Here is a 14756-nt window from a genome sequence, read left to right as displayed (position 1 = left end):
AAATGTGTCTTACCAAAACAAGTAAACTATACTTTTTAATATTATTCTCCAGGCTAGCTATGCATTCATAGAATATGGTAAGTGGGAGGCTCTGAAATAGATTCAGAAGAATGTTCATCTTAAAAACAGGAAATAGGGAAATGCAGAGACAGTTCAGTGACTTCAGTTCAGAGACAGTTCAGTGACATACTCCTTGTGCTAGCCCCCATTCCAGTCAGCTCATAACTTCCTCAAACTCCAACTCCAGAAGATCCCAATCTCTTTTCCTATTTTTTAAAAAAAAGGGGCGTTTAAAAACTTAGTTTTATTTCAAGTATATGAGTGTTTTGCCTGCATGTAGGTATATGTACCAGGTGTGTGCAGCATTTTCAGAGACCAGAAGAAGATGTCATATCCTCTGGAACTAGAGTTACAGACTTGTGAGCTGCCATTTGGATGCTGAGAATAAAATCTAAGTTCTCAGTAATAGCAACAAGTATTCTTTTTAAATTATTTTTTTATTAATTACAGTTTATTCACTTTGCATCCCAGCTATAGCCCCTTCCTTTATCTCCTCCCAATCCCTCCTTCCCTCCCTCATCTCCTTCCATGTCCCTTCCCAAGTCCACCAATAGGGGAGGTCATCCTTTCCTTCCCTCTGACACTAGCTTATCAGGTCTCTTTAGGACTGGCTGCATTGTGCTCCTTCAGGGGGAGGTGATCAAAGAGCCAGCCACCGAGTTCATGCCAGAGACAGTCCCTGTTCCTCTTACTAGGGTATCCACTTGGACACTGAGTCTATGGGCTACATCTGTGCAGGGGTTCTAGGTTATCTCCATGCATGGTCCTGAGTTGGATTATCAGTCTCAGAAAAGACCCCTGTGCCCATATTTTTTGGTTCTGTTGCTCTCCTTGTGGAGCTCCTGTTCCCTCCAGGTCTTTCTACCGCCCCCCCTTCTTTTATAAGATTCCCTGCACTCTGCTCCATGTTTGGCTATGAGTCTCAGCATTTGCTTTGATACCCTGCTGGGTAGAGTCTTTCAGAGGCCCTCTGTAGTAGGCTCCTGTCCTGTTTCCTGTTTTCTCCCTCTTCTGATGTCCACCCTGTTTTCCTTTCTCAATGAGGACTGAACTCATTGGCGTAGGAGACAACTTTCTGAACAGAACACCAATAGAACAGGCTCTAAGATCAACAATCAATAAAAGGACCTCATGAAACTGAAAAGCTTCTGTAAAGCAAGGGACACTGTAGTCAGAACAAAACTACTGCCTACAGACTGGTAAAAGGTTTTCACCAACCCTAAATCTGACAGAGGGTTAATATCCAGAATATATAAATAACTCAGGAAGTTAAAAAGCAAGAAATGCTCTTAACTGCTAATCCCTCTCTATTCCCCATATTCCCCCTTTTCACTAATGTCTAGAATGTATGCCAGTATGTATGTATGTCAGTGTCCGTAGATTCCAGTGTCCATAGACTCCGGGTTACCTGTGATTCAAGTTACAGACAGTTAAGGGATGCTGCATGTGTGGTGAGAATTAGACCCAGGCCCCCTGAAAGAGCAGCCAGAACTTTTAACTGCTGAGCCATCTCTAGAGCCTCATGTCCTGTTTTTATAACCCAGAGTCCATCTTTACATGGGTATGGGGCCATCTACTGAAGCATGGACAACCTCCTCTAGTAGCCATCAACTGTCAGTAGCTCCTCACCTAGGGGTGGGGCCTTGTGAGTTCCTCTCCCATCCATGATGGAATGGTAACTGACTTAATGTTTCACAAGCAACAACTATTGTGAATTTGTGAGTTCAAAGGTCATGTCATGCCCAGAAGATACTATTTTGCAGCAGTCCCCCAATTACTGGAATTGACCATCTTTGCATTTCTTCTTTTACAATATTTTCTGAGCCTTAGGGATACAGGGTATGTGATAGATAATCCACTTATATTAGCCAATATTATTATCTAATAACTCTGAAAATGTTGCTAAAATTAGCCAAAGGAGCTGTGTGAATAAGAAAAACACCACAGTCATAGAGCCCATAGACTCAGGCTCTGTTTCCTAGTAATAGTTCACACCAGTGATTGTCACTCAGGAAAGATGAAGTTGACAAAGCCCATCAAAGAAAGCAGCAGTTCATAGTGGCCATTTTGTCTCTGGCCACTTACAAATGGATACCTAGCTCTCCTTTAACACTTGACCAGTTAGTAGGGTAACACCCTAAACATCAGCTAAATTTTCTGCAACTCTCTTGGTTACAAACAAAATAGAACACTGTTAAGTTCATAGATATGCTCAGGCGAGTTGGGATTGTAAGGAAAGAGAATAATAAAAGTAACTTAATTCCATGTGGATTTGAAGCCACAACTAAATCAATTCCCTCTCTCTTTTTCCCTGCCCTGCAAAACAAAAGAAAAAAGAAAATTGCATAAGACGTCACTGAACCTCCTGCACTAGAGATAAGTATCAACAGAAATATCAATTTGGTTTAGAGAGCTCAAGAAATTAAGAGAACATAATGTTTTTGTTTGGCTTCTTTTCCAGACTTCCAGGTTGCAGAAGTTCCTTTCCTTCACAAGATAGGTCAAGATTCAGTATTCACAGATGGTTAAGTGATTTATTTATTATCAGGTTTCAGGTGTGCTTACAGTATTCAATAGCATTTATTCTTGGGAAACAAGAAGGTTGTTCAAAATCAACAAGATCTAAATTGCCATGTAGTACCATTAAAATGGAAACCTAAGACTTCCCTGGCTCAGAGAGATAGTGCTGCTGTAAGACACAGAGAACGAATTCAGTACTTGCCACAAGAGGGCAATTTTGTTCTGCAGTGGACAGGATGGTGCATGGTGCTCACATTTTAGTGTGGGTAATACAGCGGACACGTCATTTTATGGCAAAAATTCTCCTTTCAGTTTGTCCCATGATTCAGAGAACTTTGACGGTCATAACAGGCTGCCTGTATTTCTCAGGGAAGTAAGAAAGTGTCTCACTTTTGCTATTAGCCTGCTGCTTTTATGCTGGAAAAATCTGCTGTACAAAGGAATTTATATACTGAGACGCAGGACTCAGGGTCCTATTTCCATGAAGACCCAAGACAGGCAACCAGAGATCAGAAAATGGTTTCAAAGTACCCCTTCCATCAAGGGCACAGAATCCACACACATTGCATGCATGTATGAATATCAAATAATGTTTTGTCAGTGCCAGTTTTCTCTGCTGTATTAGTCCCAACAGCTCTTTAATGCCCTGGCTTCTTTCTCCCTAACATCTTTAAGTTCATTTTCATTTCATAGTTGGTAGCTGCTTTAAGACAATCTCTTTTCACTAATAAGTAATCAGCCTTGGAAATTTCCTCATGGCAGACAACAACAGACTAACCCATGAGCTCCTCTCTCTATGTCTTTCTTGCTCTACTGTAGATGTTCCTTTGATTAACAATGGGTGAAGGGAAAGATATACACAAAACCAAAAAGGTGGTCAAGGTACATTTTATAGTTTGATCCCAACTGTGGAAAATATGCAAATGAGGAAAGGTTTAAAGAAATAACACACAGTGGAATAAGATATAGCCATTAAGACAATATTTAGGAGAAAGTGCCTGTGATAGTATTGTGTAGAAAAAGCAGATATGGTTTGGGGAGATGGCTCAGTAGGGAAAGTGCCTTTATGCAAACATGAGGACCTTGGATCAGACCCCCAGACCCATGTAAAAGTTTGGCATGCCGGTGCAATATAATGTAACCTCACTGCTATGAGACAGAGAAAGGCAGACCCTGGGAATTGATGGTCAGCAGGCCTTGGCAAAGCATCAAACTTCAAGTTGAGTGAGAGACTGACTGTCTCAAAGAATAATATATAGAAACAATAGAGCAGCTGACATGCATCTCTGGCCTCTACATGAGCCTGCCTGTATGGGCTAGCACAACCCCAGACATGGGTGCACAGCCCATCATCCATGCGTAAATAGAGAAAAAGAGGTGTGTGGATGGAACTACATTTTGTGTGTTTATACCCTCTTCTTTATTCAAAACGTGCTCAATAGGGATAAACTTATTTTGAATTTAAATCTGTGTGTGCTTCTTGCATTTTTTATTTTCTATTATAAACATGAACTGTTTTATATTTATTAAAATATAATTAAAATTTGGCAATGACTAAGTACAGGGTTGGGAAAGGAGAGAAAGAGTCTTCTGTTAAAAAAGAACTCTGCTTTTCACATTAAGATTATTTCCACCAAAAGGCTTGTATTGTGCCTGGCTGTCTTCCTGGGTTAATTAAAAATTTCCCTCCCAATATTTTCCACTAGACCCCATGTGCATACCCATGAAATATACTAATGTTACACAAAAGTCATGCAGGAGGCAGGCCCAGAAGGAAACATTCTCGGACATGTTTACCTAGGAAGAGCAGGCATCTGCTATGGAAGCCCACTTCACACTAGTGAAGGATGTGCATAAGCCAAGCAGCAAGATATTCTTAAATCTCTTCCAAACACTGATTCCTGTCCTCCAAGAATGGCAAATCCGGTGCCTTCGATGATAACAACAGACAGGCCTAAGCTTGTCTGTGAACCAGGCTCAGCTGCAACTGTTGAGGCTTGACTCCAATGACCTACACCCTCTACCTTAGCCTTACTTCCTAAAGTGCCCACAACATCTCAAAACAGTATTACCATCTGGAGACCAACTGTTCAAGCACATGAACTGGTTGAGGACATTCACATCACAACATCTGAAGGGACTCTTTTTTATACCTGCACATACAGGCACTAAGTTTTGTGATTAAGTGTTTTGTAGTTTAAATTCCACAGTCAAAAAACTGATAACATTTTTGTGGTTTTGTTTTATTGCTTGTTTGTTTCTTGAGACAGGGTCTTGTTTATATACACTAGACTGACCTTAAACCAACAATTTTCTACCTCAGCTTCCTGGGTTCCGGGGTTAAAGGAGTACATCACTATAGCTGGCTAAAGACTAATATTACCTTGTGTGGAGGATGTGTGTAGGCACATATGTGTGTGCACATTTGGAAGCCAGACGTAGAGAATAGATAACAGTCTCTATTGTTCTCTGCCTTAATTTTTGGCACAGGTTGTCTCACTGAACCAGAACGTTGCCATTTGGGGTACACTGGCTGGTCAGTGAGACTCTGGAATCTACCAGTCCTTCCTTGCCCCAGCACAAGGTTTACAAGTGGGCACACAAGACCATCACAAGAGCAGGAGACAGAGGGGGAGAAGGGAGGGGTTATTCTGTGATCTCAATAGGTCTTGCCTCTTAAATGTCTACTGCTATACTGCTCCCAGTATCTGAATATTTGGGGGGCACACTCAAACCACTGTATTCAGTATTCAGTGCACCCAACTCTTTTGAGTATTAGGAGTCCAATCAGGTCCTTATGATATGCACTTTAACATCTGAGCCATCTGCCTAACCCCAAGATTAGTAATATCTGAAATGTAAAGTAAAAAGGCAGTAGGTTATCTCCATGAATAGTCCTTGGTTGGAGTATCAGTCTCAGGAAAGACCCCTGTGTTCAAATTTTCTGGTTCTGCTGCTCTCCTTGTGGAGTTCCTGTCCTCTCCAGGTCTTACTATTTCCCACTTCTTACATAAGATTCCCTGCACTCTGCCCAAAGGTTGGCCATAAGTCTCAGCATCTGCTTTGACAGTCTGCAGGGCAGAGCTTTTCAGAGGTCCTCTGTGGCAGGTTCCTAGCTTGTTCCCTGTTTTTTTCTCCTTCTTCTGATGGCCTGAAACCCCTGCATAGATGTAGCCCATAGCAGTTCTGTCTCCAAGTGGATTCCATAGTAATGGGAACAGGGACTGTCTCTGACTTGAACTGATAGGTCTGCTCTTTGATCACCTCCCCTTGAGGTGGGGAGCAGCCTTACCAGGCCACAGAAGAAGACAATGGAGCCAATCCTGATGAGACCTAATTGACTAGGATCAGAAGGAAGGAAAAGAAGACCTCCCCTATCAGTGGACTTGGGGAGGGGCATGCATGCAGAGGAGGGAGGAAGGGAAGGATTGGGACTGGAGGAGGGAGGGAGCTACAGGGGGGATACAAAGTGAATACAGTGTAATTAACAAAAAAAAATTAAAGGCAATAGCACCAGTGAGCAGAGTTCATCGATCTCAGTACTGATACCAGAAGGCAGAGCATTCTTAGTTGAAAGGTATTCATATCAAGGGTTTTGAGGAGCATGTCTCTGAGAGTGGAGATTTTAATCTCCAATTCAAAACAGCTACAACCGGTGAGAAACCATTGTGCTCCACCAGTTTGAAGCTAGCAACTCCATAGTCCATCACCACACTTTTATACACACGATCTTTGGCATTCAACAAATTCCAGTGACTTCAACATAGATTCCCTGGCCCACAGAACACAAACCACTGAAAGATGCTTGCTTGCCACTATGGACTGAATACAACGGTTTGAGTGTGCCCCCAAGTACTTAGATGCTGAGAACAGTGTGGTTGTACACATTTGAACAGCAAGGGTTCCTGAGTTCACAGATTGGCCCCTTTCCTCTCTATCTCCTGATCTTTTGACATAATCCCTCTTGCATGAATTTCTACCAGCATGATGTGATGACCACAAAGACAATACAGTTACAGCGGCCCACACATGAGGCAGACATATATACACTGTTTGAACTTTCAGATTCCCAAACTGTGAGCTAAACAAACTTCTAATATTTTAGTAAATAGACAGCCATACACATTTCCTTTTAGTAACAAAAAACAGACCAGTACAGTGACCTCCTAATCTCTCTGGGTCTTTCCTAGTCTAAAGCAGGTTTTTCCATTTCTACAACAGAAAACAATTGCTTTTACTAGAACAAGAACCACCACATTTTAGGAAGTTTTGGACTTACTTCTCTGTTATCAGTGATGGGCATCTTTTTTTCTGCTCTGGAAAATGATGTCCTGATAGCAAGTAATCAGGACATGGTTTGTTTTTTTTTTGGTGTATTTATTTTGGGGTAGAGTTTCTGGGCCACATTATCATTTCAGATATGGAATAGTGAAGAACTCTTTATTGTTTTTAAAGCAGCTACTGTGTCTATAAATATTTGGGGATCTTCAAATTTTTTAAATCTTACTATTTTATGTGTAGGGGTGTTTTGCCTGTATGTATGTCTATAAGCCACATGTGTGCCTGGTGCCCACAAGAAAAGAATATCAGATTCCCAGGAACTGGAGTTGAAGATGGTTGTGAGCTGCTATGTGGGTGCTGGGACTCAAGCCTGAGTCTTCCAGAAGAGGTTTATCCTCTAAAACTGATATAGCAAGAATTTCGAAAAGGTGTGTGTGTGTGCAGTGCACATGTAAATCTGTGTATAAAAACACAAGGTCAGAGATCAACTTCATGTGGAGTTACCGACACAGCTGCCTAACATGGATTTACATGGGTTCTGAGATCTGAACTTAGGTCCTTATGCTTGTTTGCAAGGAAAGTATTTTACCAAGTGGGCCATCTCACTGGGCAATAAGTGTCCCAGTTTGTGTTTTAAAAATTGGAAAGCTCTGTGGGATTTTAGAAGTGGATCAGTTATAAAAGAGACATTAAAATACAGACGAATATATAAAATATGCAAATAAAACAAAACTAAAATCAAAACCAACCATTATTTATTTGCTTGCTGGCTTATTATTTCATTACAGTGTTCAGGATGAAACTTGAGGCTAAATGCATGATAAGCATATGCCCTAGAGATGAGCTGCACCCCTAACTCCAAGGTAAGAACTTCAATTCACATTATTAGCTCTATTTTGGATGCACATTTCAAATGATCAGTTTTCGAACACACCACTGTCTGTTGTCTAGTAAATACTAGCTGGTGACTAGATTTCTGAAGAGTAATCTTCATGACTTCCTACAAAATTTCAAAGTCAGCCAGCAAGTCAATCTGCAGACATACACAAATCATATTCATAAACTAATGAAGTAGAGAATTCACATATGGGATACAAATAAAAGTTATACTCCCATTCCCCATTCTAATAAAAGTTGCAGCTTACTTGTAGCTCATGATATTGACAAGAAAGATTGATTTTTGAAAGTGTTGTCTCCTCATAGTAACACTTGGAGAAGTTTATTTTAGCTAAGCCAAGATTCAAAACTGTTAAAGGGTCACAAAAGGTGGGACGTAACCATGGAAGCTCTAGTATGTTACTGATGTTCCTTCTATTCTTCCCTCCCTAGTTCAATTTCAGCAGTAGTACCTGAAACTTCTTTATTAATATATACTTTGGGAAACAAGTGCAGAGCTTTGCAGAATGCAGGCGTACTTCTCAAATGAACTGTAGGCACAAGGTGAAGGGACCCTATGGAAGGAGGCCTACTTACCGTCACAGTGAGTGCATGTGTAGACTTCTGGAGCAGTGGGCTACCCAGCATCTGATCACAGACCTTGAGAAATGCCCACAAAGACCAGGACCACCCTGCAAAGAAACAGAAAGATTTGCAAACGAATGTCATAAAAAAAAAAAAAATCCATGAGGGCATACCCACACCTCACCCTTCCTGTTCCCTTAGGGATCTTTCTCATACTGAGGCAAATTTTACACATTTTATTCATTCATCATTTTTGTCTTCACCTTTTAGATGAAGATACAGGTTCTGGATGCAAAGAATAGAAAATGGAACAAGGATTAAAATAGCTGGCCAGGCTATTTTATGCGTGTATTTATTATGCATGTAGCAATTCTGACTTGATAAAATCACTACTAGCACAGATTCTGCTACTGCTATTACTTAACAATAATGTCCTAGGAGACACCTTAGTTCTTAGGACAGTGCTTTATGCAACTTACAATGTATGTGTGCACACCCTCACGTAAAGACAATGCAATGAAATTCAGGGACAACTCAGACACTCATGTTTAATATTGACAGTACATCTATCAGCTTGTTAGTATGACAGCAAAGTGTATCACATCTTTGGCTCCTTTAAAAAATAAAGGTATCCTTAAGTAATGTCAGTTCTCTCCTGCTATATGTGTCACTGGGATAAAACTGAGGCTAGCCAACAAGCTGGCTGATGGGTACCTTTATCCTCCCAAATATCTTGCAGGATCCTGAAGTGATTTTGAAGAATCTAAGCTCCTAGCTCATGAAACCATCTTCCTTTAAATCATATCAAAAAATTGCTTGAAGGGGCTGCAAAGATGGTTCAGTGGTTAAGAGCACTAGCTACTCCTGAAAAGTCCTTGGGTCCAGTTCCCAACACCCAGATGGTGAGGTGGCTCATAATTGTCTGTAACTACAGTTGCAGGAGATCTGATACTCTCTGGCAGCTATAGGTATGAAGCATGTGCTAGCAAGCACCCACACCCATATATGCAGAAACACATATACACATAAATGGTATTTTTATTTGTTACTTTTTCATTAACTAGGAATATAAATCATCTAACGAGCAGATGCCTGAAGAGATATACTCTATCCTTGCAAAATTTCTTTAACTGTGAATGAATACAGCTTCCTTCCTACAGTTTAAATTATCCAAAACAATCAGAAAAAATGCAAGAATCAAGGAAACTGAACTCCTGTCTCTCAAGTTCTTTTTCATCTTGAGCAACAGCTAAAAGGTGAGGGTTAATTGTAACTCAAAGCCAGCAGTGAAGTTGTAAGGGAAAGTGCTGCTTATTACCATCATAAACTGTTTTCAAGAAATTCAAGCAAATCATTCCTACAGAGTCATGTTCATAGTTCTGTTGTTTAAAAGAAGAAAATGAAAGAATTTTGACAGACAAGTTCACAGGCCTACAAGTTTCATTCATACATATTAAAAAGAAAGGAAGGAGGAAATCATAAGGATTTTAAAAATAAAAACAAGTCTCATACAAAATTCACCTACAAAAATCTCTGAATGGAAATTAAAAGGTACTAAATCAGAAAAAAATGCACAAAGGAATATTCTTATAAAACAAAACCAAATTTTGTTATTAAAAAAAATCCATTGAGAAAGAGGGGCTAGAGAGATGGCTCCATCGTTAGTACTGTGCTGCATACTGCATGCTCAGAGGACTGAGGTCAGGTCTCAGCACCCACTTGACAGCTCCAATGAACTATCTGTAACTCTCTTTCCTGAGAACACTGGCTTCCTCAGGTATGTCAGGTACTTGATACCTATACTATGTACATTCAGGCAAACACTCATATACATCAAACAAAATTAATCTTTAAAGGAAAAAATGTGATGGAAAAAGGACAAAACTCTTCAAGAAAAGCTGAAGGGGAAGCAAATGTCTGCTCAGGGTAAGCTGTAAATTATGAGGTTGGGGGAGGATAAGTCTTATGATGAAATAGCTAAATGCCAAAAAGTATCAAAATATAAGCAGCTGTTACCACAATAAGCTCCAAATTGCCTGTAAATTAAAAGATTAAACCCCATCATATTCAATAAGCAATTAATATACTAACAGTTCCTATTACAAGCTGTTCAGAAAAAACTTTAGAACTAAATTTCTATTTTCCTTGATCCAAAACAGATGGTAACTCACAAATCAGAGTTTCAAAACTGAAGACTATCTTTTATATATGTTGTGAAACTCTGTGAGCCTAATTGACTTTATCATCTGTGTGTGATCAACACACACACACACACACACACACACACACACACACACACAGAGAGAGAGAGAGAGAGAGAGAGAGAGAGAGAGAGAGAGAGAGAGAGAAACACAAAGGGGAATTTATGACTTTGCTTAGTAAAATTCTTTTGGTTATACAACCTACCAAAAATAATTAGTTTTTTGCCGAAAACAATAAATTAAAATGAGAATCCAATCCTTCTAATAGCTACTTTAGACTGATTTCCCCATGATTAGTACCTACAACAAAACCATCAACCATAGTTCATATTCTCAGGCTAGGGAGATGGCTCAGTGAGTAAAGTGTTTGCTTTGTAAGCATGAGGACCTGAATCCAGATCCCCAGAACCCATATAAAACCTGGGCATGGCAGTGAACATCTGTAACCCCAGTGCTGCTGGGTAAAGACAAGATCACTGGAGCTCACTGGCCAAACAGTCCAGGCAATCACTGAGCTCTAGGCTCAGTATGTTTGCCTTGGTCATGGCTTTTTATTAGAATAATAGAAAAATAACTAAGAGAATCACTGTATTTTTACTATTTAGCTGATTCCGTAAGTTGAACACAGAATTCTTGAGGTATAAGTTATCTTACCCTTCATTTCCTTCTGTCATGTTATCCAAAGCATGAATTTTTATGTATCTTGCCAATAGGAAGAATGCCATCCCACATTGATTTTTGCATTCTAGACTGCACATACGTACAGTAAATGTAATGTAAAGGGAAGGGGGAGGGAGAGTGGGAGGGTGGATAGACCATTTATGGTCACAGAGCACTGCGGTAGCTGATAACACACATTAACACAGCAATTACACAATCACCCTGCCACATTTGTTTTCTTCCTGTCTGTCTTTATTGCAAAATACCAGAAGGAAGTAAAATATTTTCACAAGGATACTAGAGTTCAGAAAGATTTCTTTGGGATTCTTCCTGTGTGGGTCGAAATCCAAGAACTTGCACATGCTCAACAAGTTCTCTACCACTAAGCAACATCCCTACTACGTTCCACTTTTCTTTTGAGACAGCATCTCATTAAATTAATGATGCAGACTTGCCTTGAAAATGATACCCTTCTGCTTCAGCTTTCTCAATGCTTGGGCTACAGGATTTAAAGTAGGTATTTCTTCTAACACCCCTGATGTTAAATCTCAGTACATTAATGTCCCATTTGAGTGCTCGTAAGCCAGCATTCACCTATTTTTCTATGCTCTAACTCTTCATGTAATTACTGTTGAGAAGACACACAGATGTAGCCAAATGTCCAAACTTAAGAATACCCTCTGTTAAGGTCCATTCTAAAGTCAAGCGGGTAGGTTTCTCCATTCTCACTTTGCTCTAAACCTTTTTCATAACTTTACAGTGCTTCAGAACAGCTGTATACAACTGAAAAAAATACTTTAAAGAATTTTAATTTTAATTCAGTTAGTTGTTTTGAGTCAGGGATCTCACATGTTACAGGCTGGCCTTGAATTAACAATCGTGCTGTCTCAAGCTCTTGATACTAGGGCTACAGGCAAACACTAGGACTATAGGGGCTTTTTGATAAGCCCTGGGACCAGATGCCAACTCTGGAACCACAAGTGAATGAATGGGCTAGGACTAAACATGAGTGCAAGGGTTGTGGGCAAGAGCTGAGATCACAAATGAGTGCTCCAAAGAGTACCTGGGATTACAAGTCAGTGCTGAGATTAAGAGTGAACTCTGGGACCACGGGGATCATAGGCTGCTCCCGGGATTTCAGGTGAAGGTACTGAATGCACAGCAAGCTACGGGATTAAGGCCATGCCCCAAAACACTTAGTCCAGCGAAAGCCCAAGCATAAATTTTTTAGCACTTGCACTTGTGTGCGTGTGTGCGTGCATTCACATACATGTGCCTTGTGCCTACGCCAGAAGGTGACACTGAGTGACTTTCTTGATTACTCTGCACCTTATTTACTGAGGCAGTCCCTTACTGAACTAAGAGCGCATCTGTTGAGCTAATCTAACCAGATAACTTGCTCCAGGGACCCTCTTGCCTCCTATGCAAGGCTTATAGTTAGACTTTTAAGTAGGTTCTCGGGTCCCAAAGCATGGTCCTCATGCTTTTACAGTAAGTGGTTCGTCCCCTGAGCCATGTTTGATCTCACAGAACTTTTAATATGCCTCTAAGAAATAATATAGATAAGCAGTAAACGATATCTAAAAGTGTGTTCTGCAAAGGCAGTCATTTTTAGAGGATTGCTTCTTAGCCTGTAAGAAGGGTGTTAGTCATTTAAAGAGTTCTCTTTAAAAATTATGTCAAATTTAAAAATATTTTCCTCACAAGAGGAAATAGTTCCTTCAAGATTCATTTACCACAATACAACATGAACATCCCAATTCAAGCTCCACATCACTAAATATATACTCCAGAATCCTTAAGACTGTTTTTTGATTTTAGCTGAAGTGAAATAAAATTAATTACTTTGAAAATGTCCACTTTGGTGGTATTTAGTACCATGACATCTTAAGGAACTACCACCCACAAAACACTTTCATCATACTAAAGGGAAACTTTCCGTCCATTCACAATTAATTCCACTCCTCCTCTTGGGAGTATCAGAACTGCTAGTTGGATTTGCCTACTCAGCACAGTTCATAAATATGCATCACACAGTGGCCATCTGTGTCTGGCTCCTCTCAGTGACTGTATTTCCAAAACTCTTCCTCAGCAAGGATCTAACTATTTCTTTTGATGGCCATGCACCATGTTGTTAGTGTTGAGTGATTTCCCACCTAGGGGCAATCAGGCAATGTTAGGAGAGAACCGGTGGAGGTGAGCCCCAGAAGAGTAAGAAAGACTTAATTTTTGAAACAGGAACAAAAGTACACATGCATACACACTTTCAAAGTCCACACATTCTCTAAAGTGTGTGTGGGGGAACCAATATGTAATTCCCAATAGGCTCTGCAAGCCTGAAATTTTATGACAGTATTTGACTGCAACAAAAGTATGCCAAGATGCTAATGGCTTAAAAAATAAGTATAATAATAGTGCCAAGAAGTAGGGCAGGTCTCCATGAACCTTTATCCACTGGGAATTAAAATCAGGTCACCACCCTCACTTTTCTTTTTACTCTTAAAAATATGACAATGGGCACAGGAAGGTGAAAATGACAGTATCTGAATTGTTTCCTCGTATTACCTTTTTGTTTTGTTTTTGAAATTTGATTACTCTTCCTTCAGACCATGAGCTCAGTCCTGATATGACTTGATGTGCTGGGATGGGTTGGGGGGCTCCCCTTTTCTGAGGACAAGTGGAGGGAGGGGAGAAGAAGAAAGGAAGAAAGGGCCTACAATCAGGGTGTTAAGTGAATATATAAATTAAATTTTTTTAAAGGGATCTGCCTGGTATGGTGACACACACCTTTAATCCCAGCACTCAGGGAGGTGGACAGGTGGATCTCTAAGTTCAAGGCCAGCCTGGTCTACAGAGTGAGTCCAGGACAGCCAAGGTTACACAGAGAAACCCTGTCTCAAAGGAAGAAAAAAAAAGGAAGGGATTCCTTGAATATTGTATCTTCAGAAATCCATATAAATATGGGACAATTATGTACAATAATGGAAAAAAAACACTGCTGAAACCAAGGCTTCTTTTGTTGTTTTTCTACTTATGAAACATTTTTGCCCAAGTATATATACAGAATTCTGCATATATAGGAAATTTAAGACATTTACTGATGATAAATTATAAAAAAAATTCAAAACAGTTTTTTGGTATAACTTTGTCATTTACATGAAAGCAGATTTGCAAGCTAATGAGATGGATGTGCTTGTTTTTACATAAAGAATTATGATGTGGTAGGATGTAGAGTATTTTCAGTGGTTTTCACAGTTGATCAATAGTCTGAATTTATTATCCGCAGTGCCAAGAATGTCACTTTGTATAAATACATAGCACAAAATATTTAAGGGCAATTCAGAAATGTTTGGAAATTCTGTCTTATTCCTAAGCCAACGTATTATTATTATTATTATTATTATTATTATTATTATTATTATTAAACTGATGTCAGATCTTGGGAGATAGCTCAGTATTCAAAGCACTTGTCAGGCAAGTGTGAGGATTTGACTTTGGATCCCTACCTGTAATAATTCCATCCTGAGATTTCCCAGGGCAAGCTGGTTAGCAAGACAGGCTGCATCAGTGATT

The 14756-nt window shown here is 39.8% G+C and overlaps 1 protein-coding gene across 1 annotated transcript in view; it reads right to left on the bottom strand.

The window, feature by feature from the left end:
* Nucleotides 1–8423, bottom strand: part of LOC129677269 (F-box-like/WD repeat-containing protein TBL1X) — a 28750-nt gene extending 20327 nt beyond the window's left edge. The window contains exon 1 of the mRNA XM_055607922.1: nucleotides 8335–8423. The gene's annotated coding sequence lies outside the window, so the exon portion shown is untranslated. The remainder of the gene's footprint in view (nucleotides 1–8334) is intronic.
* Between the last annotated feature and the right edge of the window lie 6333 nt (nucleotides 8424–14756).

Source organism: Psammomys obesus, unplaced genomic scaffold (assembly GCF_907164565.1).
Source record: "Psammomys obesus unplaced genomic scaffold, mPsaObe1.curated_primary_1811, whole genome shotgun sequence".
Lineage (NCBI taxonomy): Eukaryota > Metazoa > Chordata > Mammalia > Rodentia > Muridae > Psammomys > Psammomys obesus.
The sequence above is the reverse complement of the archived record's forward strand: the minus strand, read 5'-3'. Positions and strand labels throughout refer to the sequence as shown.